General features: G+C 38.9%; 1 long non-coding RNA gene across 2 annotated transcripts in view; it reads left to right on the top strand.

The window, feature by feature from the left end:
* LOC147575559 (uncharacterized) overlaps window positions 1-15,526 on the top strand; it is a 265,631-nt gene that overhangs the window by 65,315 nt on the left and 184,790 nt on the right. For both annotated transcript variants that reach the window (XR_015242511.1, XR_015242510.1), the window contains one exon: window positions 7,789-7,933. This is a non-coding gene — a long non-coding RNA (uncharacterized LOC147575559). The remainder of the gene's footprint in view (window positions 1-7,788; window positions 7,934-15,526) is intronic.

Raw genomic sequence — 15,526 nt, 5'->3', positions numbered from 1 at the left:
CCCATGAACTATGAGATCATGACCTGAGCTAAAGTTGGACGCTTAAGCAACAGAGCCACCCAGGTGCCTCAAAGTTTATTTATTTATTTTGAGAGAGAGTGAGAGCACAAGTAGGGGAGGGGCAGAGAGGGAGAGGGAGAATCCCAAGCAGGTTCCGGGCTGTCAGTGCAGAACCTGACACGGGGCTTGATCTGACCAACCATGAGATCAGGACCTGAGCCAAAATCATGAGTTAGACACTTAACCGAGTGTTACTCGGTGTCACTTAACTGAGCCACCCAGGCACTCCAAGATACTCATTTTTAAGTATGTATTTGTATAGCCCAGGGAGATAGCAAAACTTTGCTGCTCGTAGTTTTACACGCTACATGTTTTATGGTAAGACTTAAAATATCTCATCATTATGAACTCATATGGTATCTGATTCCAGTAGCACGAATAATAAGTAAATTTGGTATCCAGACCAACTTCCCATGGCCATTGTAATTTACTGTAATGAACTAACAGTTAATACAAGGTTAAAATAATACTTCTCTTCACAGTCTGGTGTGGTTACTGCTTTATTTTCTTCACCATTAATTAATTTTCTATTTATAGGAAACCAGTAAAGTTGCTATAGAGAGTCTGCCATGTTATTATATTTAGCAAATGAGTTCTCTTAAATTAGTTTTACCTAAACTCTTATTAGAAAACTTTTCAATTAGGCAGCAATATCTTATTGGGTGCTAGGGTGTGAGAGGAAGTGATATGAAGGAAAGCCTCCTGTATTAACCAAAGGATTTACTGAACTTTTATTAGCAGTAGATTCCTGCTCAAACCCTTGTTTCTAAAATCTGTTCTCACTTTCTGCATCTCTAGTACTTTTGGTATTATTATATACAAGACATACTTACATTCTATGAATGTACTAGTTAAGAATGATAGCAATTCCAAACTCATTTTTGAATAATCACCATCTCTTCTCTTATATGCCTAAAACAAAACAAAAAACGTCTAGAAACATGCCAAAGAATGATGTGCCTTAATTCTTTTGCCTTTGTCTCCCTAATTATCTATTAGCAATTCTAGATCCAATATGGTCCTGCTTTTTAAAGGCACCATCTCCAAGCTGCAGCTGATGTTGCTGAGCAGCTGTCTGGGGAAGCCAACCTAGTAGTCAAATGGCTCTACCATTTAGAAATTTGCTTACTGAAAGGCTAGTCTTTCAAATATCACCTTTCCCCAGATGGAGCGTGCCTCTGTTTCTTTTTTTTTAATTTTTTTTTCAACGTTTTTATTTATTTTTGGGACAGAGAGAGACAGAGCATGAACGGGGGAGGGGCAGAGAGAGAGGGAGACACAGAATCGGAAACAGGCTCCGGGCTCCGAGCCATCAGCCCAGAGCCTGACGCGGGGCTCAAACTCCCGGACCGCGAGATCGTGACCTGGCTGAAGTCGGACGCTTAACCGACTGCGCCACCCAGGCGCCCCTAGCGTGCCTCTGTTTCTAAAGCGGGCCTGAGTCAGTGGGAAAAGGCTCATAACTCATTTAAGGACAGACGCTAAGCTAGACATGCAAATGGGAAGTACTAGTAGGTGTTCCCTGCTCCCGGTGTTGGGTGGAGCTGTATTCATGTTTTTCCGTAAAGAACATTCTCCAACTGCATCATTTGATTGGAATATGTGCCGCTGCGGTTTTCTTTACAGGAGCTGGGTAAGCATCAGTATTGTCTGAGATCAACCTACCTCTGTTGTCTCTTCAGATGATTCCGAGGAGGCTTAGTGGTCTTCTGTATGGTTGCAGACCCTGGTGATTCTCGATTTTGCTGTGGACAAATATTAGACTGATCATTTGAAACGTGCTCTTGTCCTTGAAACTTGAGGAAGACAAAAGCCCTATGGTTGGGATTTCTTTAATTTGCTCCTCCAGATCCATTCTCCAACCATTTCTACCCTGTTCTCTGCCCTAAGAGGCTGATTTCTGTGGATTGTTTCCATCAGTCTCCAGTCTGCCCTCAGCCTTTCCGCTGGATAGGGTGGGGGTGGGTCAGGCAGCCGACGGAGTACTGAAAGAAAGAGAAGCTCTGACTTTTACTCCCCCCTCCCTCCACTCCCAGCTTTCTGCTCGGCCTCCTCCTGTGGGCAGCAGGTCTTGACAGGTGGTCCTCTCCTGCGGCTAGAAGTCTCACCCACTTCTGGGCACACTGTCTCCCCTTTTCCCTTCATGCCTCACAGTGGCAAAAGCTTCACCCAGTCTAGAGTTTCCCTGTCCCTTATGGGTTTGCCTCAACTTTGCTAAACCTTTGTAAATATCCTGTGGCTGACACACCCTCAGGCCCCAACCCCCCCCCCCCACACACACACACAAATGGGTCATACCTATGTGGAATCCCTTCTCCCTGAGCACAGGTGGAATCCGTCATTTTTTCTAACAATAGAACATCGCAAAGGTGAGGGAATGTCACTCCTCAATTAGGTTGTATTACCTAAGGCTCTTCTGGCCTTGAAAAAGCAGTCTTATTGTGAGCTGCCCATGGAGAGGGTTCCATGGCAGAGAACTGTGGGTAGCCTCTGGAACCTGAGGGCAGCCTTTGGTCAGCATAAAAATGAAGACCTCAGTCCTACAACTATAAGGGGATGAATTCTGCCAACAACAGGAGGTCTCTTGGAAAAGAATCTTGCCCCAGTTCAAGCCTGTGATGAGACCATAGCCCCCACCAAAACCTGGATTGTAAACTGGTTAGACCTTGAACAAGGACCATAAGCTGTGCCCAGACTCCTGATCCACAGAAACTACGAGATAATACATGTGTGCTGTTTTAAGCCTCCAAATTTATGGTAACCTGTTCTGCTACAGCAGAAAATGAATACAAGTCCCCTCAGAAGATGTTATTTTGAGGGTGACATCTGTTTCTTTCCAGGATACTAAATGATACAGGCAGAAGGAGTTGGCCATTATTTTCTATAAAGGACACCAGATAATAAATATTTAAGCTTTGCAGACCATAAATGATGGCCATTGTATATCTTCTTTCTTATATTCCCCCAACTATTTGAAAATGTAATAAGCATTCTTAGCTCATGGGATACACCAAAACAAGTAGTCTGCTAGATTTACCAGAGGCTGTAGCTTGCTGAGTTCTGCGTCTGACAAACATGCGGTATCTGAAAAATATGTATGTACTATATTCATCATATTGCTGTATATTCATCAAAACCGACTTCCTCTACTTCCTGAGTACAAATCTTGGCCAGATAATATTTCCTCAGCCTATGAAGCATGTGTATAGTCATGTGTCCAGTGGAATGAGGGTGAGAGTGATATAAAGCAATACCGGGTCTGAGCATACAGATGTCTCAGGCAATTCTCCACGCTCACTGACCTTCCACCCTTGGCTGGAGTGAAAGGGCCCAAGGTCCTACTGGATGGAAGTCCCACAAAGTACAAGTGCCCGCATCTCCGCACAGGTGATTCCCTATGGAACACTTGTGTTTAACTAGTATACAAATGAGATGTAAACTTTTATTGGGGCTTTAGCCCTGAAATTTGGGAGCCCATTTCTTTGTGTATATCTTAAAGCTGAAGGTACCACAAAAGAGCTCATGTTATTTGTATTTTCAGAAGAGAATGTTCCAGAGATTTAGTTTCATCAGTAAAGAATACTTTCCCAATTTTATTTTGTGCAGGTATGGTCTGTGGGAATAAGCAAGGGTAGGAAAGACCCAACAGAATTAGATGATGGCTCAAAAATGCACATCAGATTAATGGAACAATCCACAACTGGAGACCCTCAGTTCTCTACCCTTCCTACTGCTTTATGCTTCCCCTGTTTCTGAGATAGAGCTCTCTTTTCTGGTATTCTCCCTCTCAGACAGACTTCCTGGATTTCTGGACACACACATCTGCTCCACCTCGGCAAGGCAAGAGGTAATCACAGTACCCTCCCTCTCTCAGTACCTACTTCTCATGTCATCACACACTGGCCACTCCAGCTTGCTCTTTACCATGGAACTCCAACCCTTTATGTTTCAAACAACTATCCATGAATAGCTTCTATTGAATGGCATATAATCATCCCTATAAAATAGATATGAATCTTTTAAGTAATTTAAATCTCATTGTTTTAGACCCTTTGAAAAGTAGTTCCTATTCAATGAAATAATTTCTCACACAGAAAAATTATTATACTATGATCAAGTCAGCTGGAGTACAGTAGTGGGATTCTATCTTAGGCTTGTCTTTGCCATGCAATGCAAAATGTCTTGGTGGTCTGTGAGTTTCATCTGATGCTGTTGTCTCAGCTATTGACAACAACATCCTTAGGGGGTTTGGAATCAATAGGAATAGAATAAATAGGACACATTGCTATTACATGTGGGTTATTGCAGCATACATCTATTTATAGTGAACTTCATCAATATGAATGATTGCCTTAAGCTACCACATTGTCTTTAGTATTCATCAATTTAAAGTCTTCAAAGAATTCAAATGCCAAACATATTAAAGAAGCATGTCTGGAACCCAGACTATTCAAATATAAAAGAGTCAATAGAAGGAGACAAAAGTTTCCTAAATAATTAATTACTAAGATCATTGCAAAAGTAACTGATCCTTTCTCTCTCCCTCTCAATACAAAGGATGGCATCTCTGCCACACAAAGGCAAGGGATCAAGCTGAGGCAGTGCTTGTCCAGTAACACTAGGTGGCAGCAGTGGGTTTTTAGCCAAAATGCTCCTTTTTCCAATGGGCAGAAGTTACCATGATTAAGAACTGGCTCATTAATTGATGAGCAACAATTTTGATTACAAATGAAGACATGACTTTCCTTTTAGCACATTTTTAAACATATAAAGAAATATGTCCAAATATTATCAGAAGGTGAGAGAGCAAATTTGCCAGACAAGAGGGTACTAGGAATGATGTGATAATAGTGCATGAAAATTGAATATAACACACACAAAACTTCTTAAGAAATTTAAATAAATCTTTTGCAGAAAACAAACTATCCCTTTAGCAGAAGTAATGGTTTCACAGAAGACTTGCATTGAAAACTAACAATTGCAACCAGCTAGACAGTTCTTAACAATTTGTAATTTGAAAGGGACAGACTTGTCAACATATGGTTGATATTGGAAAGGTAACTTGAACTTCCGTTGATTTATTTTCTGTAATGCTACTCAGTATTTTTAAGAGTGGTGTAAATATCTTTTAACACAAGGCAAACCCATTAATCCTTCTGGAAAGAACTAAACTGTGTGTCAATTTCTGAATCAAGAAGTAATACAAGATTAACAATCTGACCTTAGTCTGGGATGTTGGGGCAAGAAATAAAGATAGGGTATGTTGTCAGATTCTCACAAGGTTTCACTCAGCATTTATCTGAATAATTGAAAGCAAGTTCAGAGTAATGTTACCAATAAAGGCAGGATGATGGAGTGGATGGAGGTCTGGACAGAGTCTAAGTTTTAATTCTAGCTCTGCCCCTAATTTATTTTTTGACCTTGAGTTAATAATGTAACAATCCTAGATGTCAAATATTCATTTTAAAATATGTAACGTGTGCATGTTGTTTAGGTGAATTCTACATTCTCATCTGGCTTTGTAATCAGCAGATTCCTTTTTTTTTTTTTTTTTTTTTACCCAATGATCAGTTGGTATACATATTTGGCACATAATGCAAAGAACTTTGTGTGTGTGTGTGTGTGTGCCCTAGAGGCTTGAACCTGGTTTAAAATTTTTTTCAACGTTTATTTATTTATTTTGAGAGAGAGATTGTGTGTGAGCAGGGGAGGGGCAGAGAGAGAGAGAGAGAGAGAGAGAGAGAGAGAGAATCCCAAGCAGGCTCCACACTGTCAGCACAGAGCCCGAATGGGACTTGAACTCATGAACCGTGAGATCATGACCTGAGTCGAAACCAAGAGTCAGATGCATAACCAAATGAGCTACCCAGGCACCCCTGAACCTGGTTTTAAACTCCCAGTGAAAACAACATAGCCATAAGTGTGCTTCTTGTGCAGGACTACACTGTGTATTTATTAATTTACTTTACAAATAGCTCTTGAGAACATTGTTTGTGCGAGTCACTGTATAATGCTGTAGCCAGATGAAGGAAAAGGGGAAAATAACAAGTGATTTTGTTATAACCACAGAGGATTATTTGCATTTTTTGTCATTATTTTCTTTATTCTCACTTACAGAATGCAAATGAAGCACCTGTACATGAAATCTACCACAGGGAGCCATTTCACTATAGTCATTAGGTCTTGGCTTAGGCTCCACAGAGAGCCAGAGCTTTCAATTGTGCTAAAATGGACAATGTCCTTGAGGCCCAGAGAGACACTGGTGAGATTTAACTTACTCAGTGTGTCATACAGATTGGACCCCAGACATTCTCCAAAACGGTGAGTTCAATGTGACAGCTTCCAGGTCTTCCTTGCTTAGACATATGTGTTAGTTAGGGGAATTACACCATTGTCCAGATAAATCAGTTATGACCTGTCATGAAATTAGAGACCAGAGTTCGAGTTTATGGGAGTTCAGTGTTCTACATCTGACCACAATGGACATTTATGGAACATCTACCATATCCCAAGGTCTGTCCTAAGTGCTTAATCAATAGTATGTCATTTCATGTTCATATGGGAATAGGAAATTTGCATGATCAGTTTATAGACAAGGAAACTAAACTGGAGGAAAGTCAAGGGTAATAAGTGGCAGACCGGGATTCGAACCCAGGAAGTCTCAGTTTTGAGAACATGTTCTAAACTGTCACTTCAGGTCATTGGTCTCAGAGCTGAGTCTTCTGTGTAAGCATCAGGGAGCAACAATGATGAGACTTGGTTGAGAATGAATGCAATCATTGTAGTGGTGTCTTTCAGGTTTGTCAGTCTCTGCATTGCTTTGTCTCGTTAGACAAAAGAATTGGAGAACCATCAGTTTGTAAAAATTCTTCCTGCTTCCCTGAGATCCATAGACATCATGCTCTTTAGTCAATACCACTAACTTTAAAAACAAACAAAAATCTCAACAGTTTTGAAGCACTGTTTCATCATTTTGAAATGAGTCACATGAAAAGATGTTTCATCAGTTTTTCTACAAAAGAGTCCTATCCCGTCTTCCTTTATTGTTCATGTCATTTAGTACTAATGTGTCCACAGTCAATACATGATGCTGCTCGTGGAAACTTCTGTTTGTCTCCTGTTAACCGTTACAACAGAAAGAAGCACAGAGAGTTTAAAAAATTGCATAAACTATCACTATTAATAATTGCCTTTTCCGATACTACCTGGTTATATGTGCAAAAAAGAATAAATCACATTGGTTAGCTTCTGACAGCATATGTATTCGACAGCTATAAATTGGTTACATTACATATAATTCTCAAAGGTGAAGGAGAGAGTAATAACAAATTCCCAATTAATGGAAAGGTGCAGACTCATGGGAAACCATGTCATTTGACCAATGATCTCTTCATTGGGGGTGAAATAATCTCTTTGGCTTTCATGTACTGTGGAAGTTACATTTTTTCCTTACCTGAACCAAGGCTGAATATCACCAGGGATGATCATTTAATTTCACATTTTATTAAAACACTTAATGCAAAGCCATGTTATAACTGAAGGCAAAACACAGAGCCTGGTGTAAGAAGCTCTTCTTCAGAACATAGTAATGAGAGAATTACCACATTAATCTATGTATAAAGGCCCTTTAGAGATTTTCATGCCTCCCGTGGTTTCATTTTCCATGGAAATGTGGAGTAAGAAGGCTTCAGACACAATTATTCATCGTTAAACATTTCACTTTCACAGGTACTGCTCTGTCAAGATGCTGCTTCCATGGTGACACACGATGTGACACTTTGTTTTAGCTGAGTTCTCCATAGCATTCACTGGTACTGCCACACCTTGATCCAGTGCACGCAAAGCTGTTGCTCAGCCAGTGACTACATCCTGGGTAAGTGGAGCATCCTCTGCTGTATAAAGGGACATCTTCCAAGTAGCAACTCCATTATCTGTCTGATAATTGTATCTGATTGACAGATTCTGGCAAATCAGAAGAACTCCGGGCAGTGTTCTTATAAGGCTATTCACAAATGGCAGCCATCCAGCCTGGAATATCACCAGCTTGCTCAGCTTTCTTTGAAGTTTCAAAAGAGGGGGTGGAGATCAGAAGTGAGACTAAAATTATTTTCATAAGTGTGTCTGCCCCCAGGAGTCTTGCCCTGTTTTCACTGGCTCCAGAAATCACCCAACCAGATAATGAAGTGAGTTGTAGTAAGATGGATCTTACTCCATGAGGAGATGAAGCTGTATTCATCTGGAGCACGTTCTGTACTTTTCCTCATCCTGCCAGATGCCTTTAGTTGACCAGGGTTTCAGCACAGGATTAATGTTATCAAGTCAGCAGTCAAGGGTTAGTTAAATGGAAGGAGTATGAGAAGTTCAATGATAGGTGGTTAAAAAAAAACCCTATACAGACATACTTAGCAGCATTCTAAAGTTTTAAGGATATGGTACTAGGAAAGCTTTAAACACCTTTATAATAGGCTAGAATACTGTCTCCTTAGTAACAAAAGACAGTAGACTTTATATCAGCTAAAGCCAAATGTAACCTGCAGTCCAGGCCAGTTACCAAATGGTATTTTTTTGCTATTAAAATGATCACCAGGGAGTTCAAGGACTAGGGAGTCATTTGAAATGGCCTTGGAAAATATGTTAAAAGGATCGCCTCAAACCATTTTCCCTGGTGCTTGTTCTTTGTCCCTGTGTTCTAACATACAGTACGTGATAAAGTATATCCTGTATATTTATAGCGTGTCCAGAAAATGCCAAAGTGCTTAAGGCTCTGACATTGTTTTCATTAGAGATAGATACTTCAGGGAATGTAAATGCCAAGTTTTCAAATTTGCTGTGAGTGGAAAATCCAAATGATGCCAGCTTTTAAAAATATGTTGTATTGTGTGAAGCTCTGGACCAGCTGCTTGTGAATTAGAATGGAGAAAGGCTCTGCGTAAGATGCAAACAAAAGCACAGGAATGCTGGTGGTCATGCCAGCCAACACCCAGGAACTTGCTGATTTAGCTGACCTCATCTTTCTTCAACCTCACCAATGTCATTAGCAAGTCTGAAAAAGGAAAACAGATCTAAAGATTAGTAGCCTTTAATGTCACAATATTGCTCTTTCCTTCCATTCTAGTTTATCCTGATGAACTCTTCTCATCTATTTGCAAGCATCACAGGAGAGGTGTTCCTTTCTGTGTTTTGTTGTTGTTTGTTTGTTTGTTTGAGCCCTTGTGTACAAGGGGCCACAGCTTCTATGCTGCTAAAAAGTACCAGGCACAGCCTACCCTAGTGTCTGTCTTTTGCTTTTCACTGGGAAGCCATCACATCAGTTCACAACGAGACCAGGCCAGGGTCTCTGTGTTTGCACTCTCTTGTTCCTCTATCATAGACTCTAGAAGAATCCAAGCCAATGCTTTCCAAATCATCCCCTGACTGCCTGTGAGAGAAGTTTTCTGAGGTTTTCCTGCTGCATGAAAGCCCTAGAATCATCACCCATTCCAGATAGGAGGCCAGATGACTGAGAACTGCTCTTAAGCCTACTTTTGTACGTGGTGATGGCAGAGCATCCCTTGTAATTTTTCTTTAAGCAGAGAAGATGTAGTTATCCTTTCCCTTACTTTCAATCATGGCGGGAGATGAGGATGAGCATAATAATGATGCCTCCTTAGTCTTAAAATAGTGCTTCTGTTGTCTTCAGTAGACATGTATTTATCACATGTTTTGTGCCAGGTACAGTGTCAGATATTGCGACTAGAGAGAGGAGTAAGACACGCTTCCTGTTGTATAAGGACTCACAGTTTTCACGAAGGAGCTGGATTCATTAATACGTGTGGCAGTATAGGGTTGTGAGAGCTTTGATGACAGCCATGCAGGCAGTGTTATTAGAAGGACATAGATGAGGTCTCCTACCTAAAACTGGGAGGGTCAAAAAAAGTTTCTGGAGGGGAAGGCATCTGAGCTAAAAATTCCATAATGAATAAAGTTTATCAAAAAGGGATTTGGATCAGGGAGTGGTTTCTGGAGTGGAGACCAGAAGGAGAAATGAATTAGTAAAGAAGGAGGAGAAGAGTTCTAGTGGAGGAAGGAGAAGCAAGAGATTAAGTGACAAAGTTTGGAGACGTCAAGTAGCTGTGCATGGGTGGCAAGTAAGGACAGCGGAGGATGAGAAGCCAGCAGAGAGCTGACCCTGAGGGGCTCTGGATGCCTCGGTGTAAAGGAAGTTGCATGCCAACCTGAAGGTTATTAGGAGTCAGTGAAGAATTTCATATAGAGGAGTAACATGATCTTGCTCACTTTAAAAGATCATGCTGCCCCTGAAGTGGACTGTGACCCAAGTATAGTGGAATTTGGATGTGAGCTGGGGACAAATAGTGGGGAAAACCTTACATGATATTTAAAGATAAATATACTTTGGACTCCCCTTTTATATATTATTTAGTTTAGTATCTTCAAATTTGTGCATACATATTTTTAAGAAAAATATATTCACACCATCAATATTTTTAAAATATCTTTATTTTCCTTAGAAGGTGAATGAATTTAAGCCAAAGATGGGAAAGAAGATTTTGCTTAAGATCCTCAGTCTTTTTTTTTTTTTAGATTTTTTTTAAGTAATCTGTGCACTTGACATAGTGTTCAAACCCACAACCCTAAGATCAAGAGTCATGTGCTCTACCGACTGAGCCATCCAGGTGCCCCAAGGTCCTCAGTCTCTCTAATAAAATGATTGCTGCTGCAGCCCAGGAGAAATGAGCTATTTAAACTTGATTTGGAGGAGTTAATTCACTGTCCTATATCTTTCAGATCCAGGAGTCACTTTGAGATGCTTATACACTAAGTTCAGTCAAATTAGTGGAAGATCAGGTTGTACTGGCTTCTTGATCAACAGGTGCCGAGTTTAGAGTCTAGATCTAATTCAAATGGAAACATTTGTCTTTATCCCTTAAATCTTAGCTAACATTCATGATAGCTGTATTAAAAGAATCATGAAAGCAAGTTGTGCCTACATAATCAGCAAATGTACCATTTAAAAGTTCATACAGTGACTATGGCTTTCTTATGTGGCAAACTTGATTGATTTGATGAGTGTTCTGAACTGGCCATCAGAACAAAACCAAGTTGCTATTTTATATCAACTACACATGGCCTAAGTTTATAGTTTTGATTTCTAGCACTATATCATCAAATGCAAAATTCACCAGTCAACTTAAATATGGTGGACATAGTAGACGTTTGTTATTTTCTTGGTTAGTCAGTACATAATTTTCTCTTCCTAATATCATCTCCATTTTCTTTGGGGAATTTACCATTAACTTCTTGTGTGTCATCTTCACAGACTAGTAATTGGGGTGCCCTTTCCTCTTGCTAAGGAAGCCAACAGGGCTTTGGAAGCTCTTTGTGATAGATTTCTCTCACTGATCTGTTGGCAGAAAGGAGATACACTTGTGATCTAATCTGAGCTAATCAATTCTCCTTTCCAGAATTTTGGATCCCAGTAGGAGGCCCACACTGATGGAAGTGACAGCTGGAAAAGAATCATTCCAGCATTGGTGCTAAGAGCTATTCCCGCTTCCAACACCTTCTCTAGCTCACTCATTCTCATCTGTGCCAAGCCAGTTATTCAACATCTCCTCTTAGTCTCTGAGCCCCCTTATATCATTTTGGTCAAGTCACTTTTCCTTAGGTAAGCTAGATGTGTTGTCTGTTGCTTGTCATCAAAAAATTCTAACTGATAGATTGGTAAGGAATAGTTTGCTTTTCACAGAAGCTGAAATACATTGCTCATGACTCACACAACTCTAGCAATATGCTTCTGAAATATGGAGAAATCAGGGGGTATTAGTTCCATTTTAAACAGAAGCAGCTTAAGTACTAAGAAATTTGGTATTTGGTTTATGTCATGAAGTTCATCAGAAGCAGAATTAAAAATAAAATAGAGACCTATTGGCTCCTTACTCTGCCAATAATTAGTGGTGTGACCTTGAGTAAGTTACTTAACCTCTTTTGGCTTCAGTTTCTTCAACTGTAAAATTAGAGGATTGGGTCAGATGATCTCTAAGGCCTCTCCCACCTCTGAGATCATTTGGTTTTTCATCTGAGGCTCTTTTCTGGAGACTTCTGCTCTGCGGTTAGAGACCCTAATCTGTGGCCAGAATTTATTAGTAGCTGAGATATAGTGTTCCTAATAAAATATATTTTAATCATCTGTGAAAGCAAACTATGAGGATAGATTTCTTATTTGCATTTCCATAGGCTATCTCTCCCTAATAGCAAAACTTTCCTTCCTTTCCCAAATAGAAATTTGAAACATCCTAAATGTTTATTGTCAATAGAAAATCAGTGAACTTATCAAAATCCAAACTGAGACCTTTTGGCTTTGCCTAGTGGTGCATTTATATATTTAAAGCAATTAAACACATCTGGAAATAAAAATACATTGGAGTCAACATTTCACTAATGCGTTTACATGTTATCTTTTCCCATTTCTGAGAGATGTCATCCTTATGCTTACCATTTCAATAGCCAGAATTATAGTCTTGCAAATCTCAAGTTGGTGAATACTTTGTTTCATTATCTTGTCTAACCTACGACTTTAGAAAGCATATATTCCAAAAAGAAAATTCTGCAGTGTCAATTTGTACATGATATGACTACCAGTGTCTGTTTATTCTTGCCCCCCAATAAGAACAGTGAAGCACATGAGAACCGTAGGTGAAGTACAATTGCAAAATGGGAATATTTAATTTGAAGAATTGTTACGAGATATTTGATAATCTGTGTCACTCATAAAGTGATGAAAGCACAAGTGAAGTTTTCAAATGGCTTTTGATATCATATTCCTCTGATATTTTGAAGCACTCAGCTGAGGAACGAGTGGCTTCTAATTATAAGAGAAATAACATCGTGAATTGATTTTCTCATTCTTGATGGTAATACCCAGAAAACTTTAAGCAAATCCTATATAAGCAAAACAGTACTAAATTATTTATATCTTTTCTATAACTCAGTCTAAAATGCATGTCACCTTATATAATTAATTAATAATTTTCATGGTATTATTTTGAGTTTGTCATTTCAGAAAAAGCACAGGTTAATACATATATACATGTGTACATATACAAATGTATGTACCATACATGCATACATACACACATATGAGAAGAGTTAACCCTGTTGATAATTAACCATTTGAAGCAGGTGCAACTGGCTACCAATGTCCCCCATAAGACAACTATTAAAATTTCAGAGAGTGATTTAAAGAAAGCAAACAATGTCCTGCTTACCGCTTTTCACACCCAGTACTACAAAGTAAAGAAAATAAAGTTTACATATGTTCTATATCAACTATAGTTGGTCTCAAGTAACAGACAGTCCAAATCCTAAATTCATTTACTGGGGTAAGAACAATTAGTTTACAGAACTAAAAATTCTAGATGTGAACAAAGCTATGGATGAAGGTCTATCCAAGGCTCGTAGCTCATGGGATGTAACCAGGACTAGCTTTTTCTTTGTTTATAGGTGATGCTTTTCTGTTTGACTCATGGTTTCAAAAGGCTTGCCAAAAGTTCTGAATCCACATGCTTATAGATTTAGATCCAGAGGTGAAGAACACAAAACTCTTCCAGAACACCCAGTAAAAATACCACTGTGACTTGGTGTTCTAATTGAGTAACATATCCAAGAATGTAGAGGTCAGATTGGCAATATTTGGATCAATTGCCTCCTAAGCTGAGGCGGAGCCAGTGAAAGTACACTGAATGGTGGGGAGAGGTGGACCCCCAGCAGAAAGTAACAGAAGAGTGAATAGATGCTAGACAAGGAGTAACAAAAAAAATCCTCTTTTCTCTGAACCGTGATGTTATCCCTCTATGCATGAAAATATGGTGTTTCCAATGCTCAGTCCTCAACATACTGCTTTGGGCTCTTCTGTCTTATTTGAAGAACTCATGCGCTTTCAGTCCTCAGGTAGTTTCACCCCCCTTATCCACAGTTTTGCTTCCTGTAGTTTCATTTACCTGTGGCCAACAAGTCTGGAAACAGAAGATCTTCCTTCTGACAGATCATCAGGTCAAGTAGTAGCCTAATGCCATGTCATAATACCTATGCCATTCACTTCACTTCATCTCATCATGCAGGCATTTTACATCTCATGTCATCACAAGCTGAAGAAGTATCAAGACAAGAGTTTTTAAAGTTTAGTTAAATATCCTGATGCCTTCACAATGTAATTCCAGTCAAGATATTTAACCAAACTTTAAAAATTGTCGTCTGGACATAAAGACTAATGTAGATTAGAAGTGAAGGGGTTGAATAGCATTCATCATGCAAATGGAAGTGAAAAGAAAGCTGGTGGAGTAATACTTATATTGGACAATATAGACTTTAATACAAAGACTATAACAAGAGACAAGGACAATACATAATTATAAAGGAATAATCCAACAAAAAAACATAACAATTGCAAATATTTATGCACCCAACATGGAGGCAAGCACCCAAATACATAAAGCAACTATTACCAAACATAAAAGAAGTAGTCAATAGTAATACAATAATAAACATAAAATCAACAAGGAAACAGTGGCTTTGAGTGACACATTGGACCAGATGTATCTAACAGATATATTCAGAACATTCCAACCTAGAAGAGAAGAATACACATTCTTTTCTAGTGCACATGGAACCTCTCCAGAATAGATCACATATTAGGCCACAAAACAAGTCTCAACAAATTCAAACGGAATGAAGTCATATTAGACACCTTTTCCAACCACAATGCTGTGAAACTAAAAATCAAACACAAGAAAAAATCTGGAAAGAACAAAGGTGCATGGAGGTTAAATAACATCCTACTAAACACTGAGTGGGTCAACTAAAAAAAATTGAAAAGGAAATAAAAAAATACATGAGACAAATGAAAATGAAAGCACAGTGGTCCAAAATCTTGGATGCAGCAAAAGCTGTACGGAGAGAAGTTTATAGCAATACAGGCTTACCTCAGGAAGCAAGAAAAATCTCAAATAGACAACGTAACCTTACACTTATAGGAGCTAGAAACAGAAGAACAAACGACACCCAAAAACAGTAGAAGGAAGGACATAATAAAGATTAAAACAGAATTAAATTCATAGAAACTAAAATAACAATAGAACAGATAAATGAAAACAGGAAACCATAAACAAAATTGATAAAATGTTAGCCAGATTCATCAAAAAAAGAGAGGACTCAAATAAGAAAAATCAGAAAGGAAAGAGGAGAAATTACAACCAACATCACAGAAATACAAACAATTGTAAGAGAATATTATGAAAAACTATATGCCAACCTAGAAGAAATGGATAAATTCCTAGAAACATATAACTTCTGAAAAACTGCATCAGAAAGAAATAGAAAATCTTAACAGACCAATTACCAGCAATATAATTGAATTAGAAATTAAAAACAAACTCCAACAAACAAAAACCCAGGACCAGATAGTCTCACA

Source organism: Puma concolor, chromosome D3 (genome assembly GCF_028749965.1).
Source record: "Puma concolor isolate L17-30 chromosome D3, mPumCon1.1.hap2, whole genome shotgun sequence".
Lineage (NCBI taxonomy): Eukaryota > Metazoa > Chordata > Mammalia > Carnivora > Felidae > Puma > Puma concolor.
Note: the sequence above shows the minus strand (reverse complement) of the source record. Positions and strands in the feature narration are given on the sequence as shown.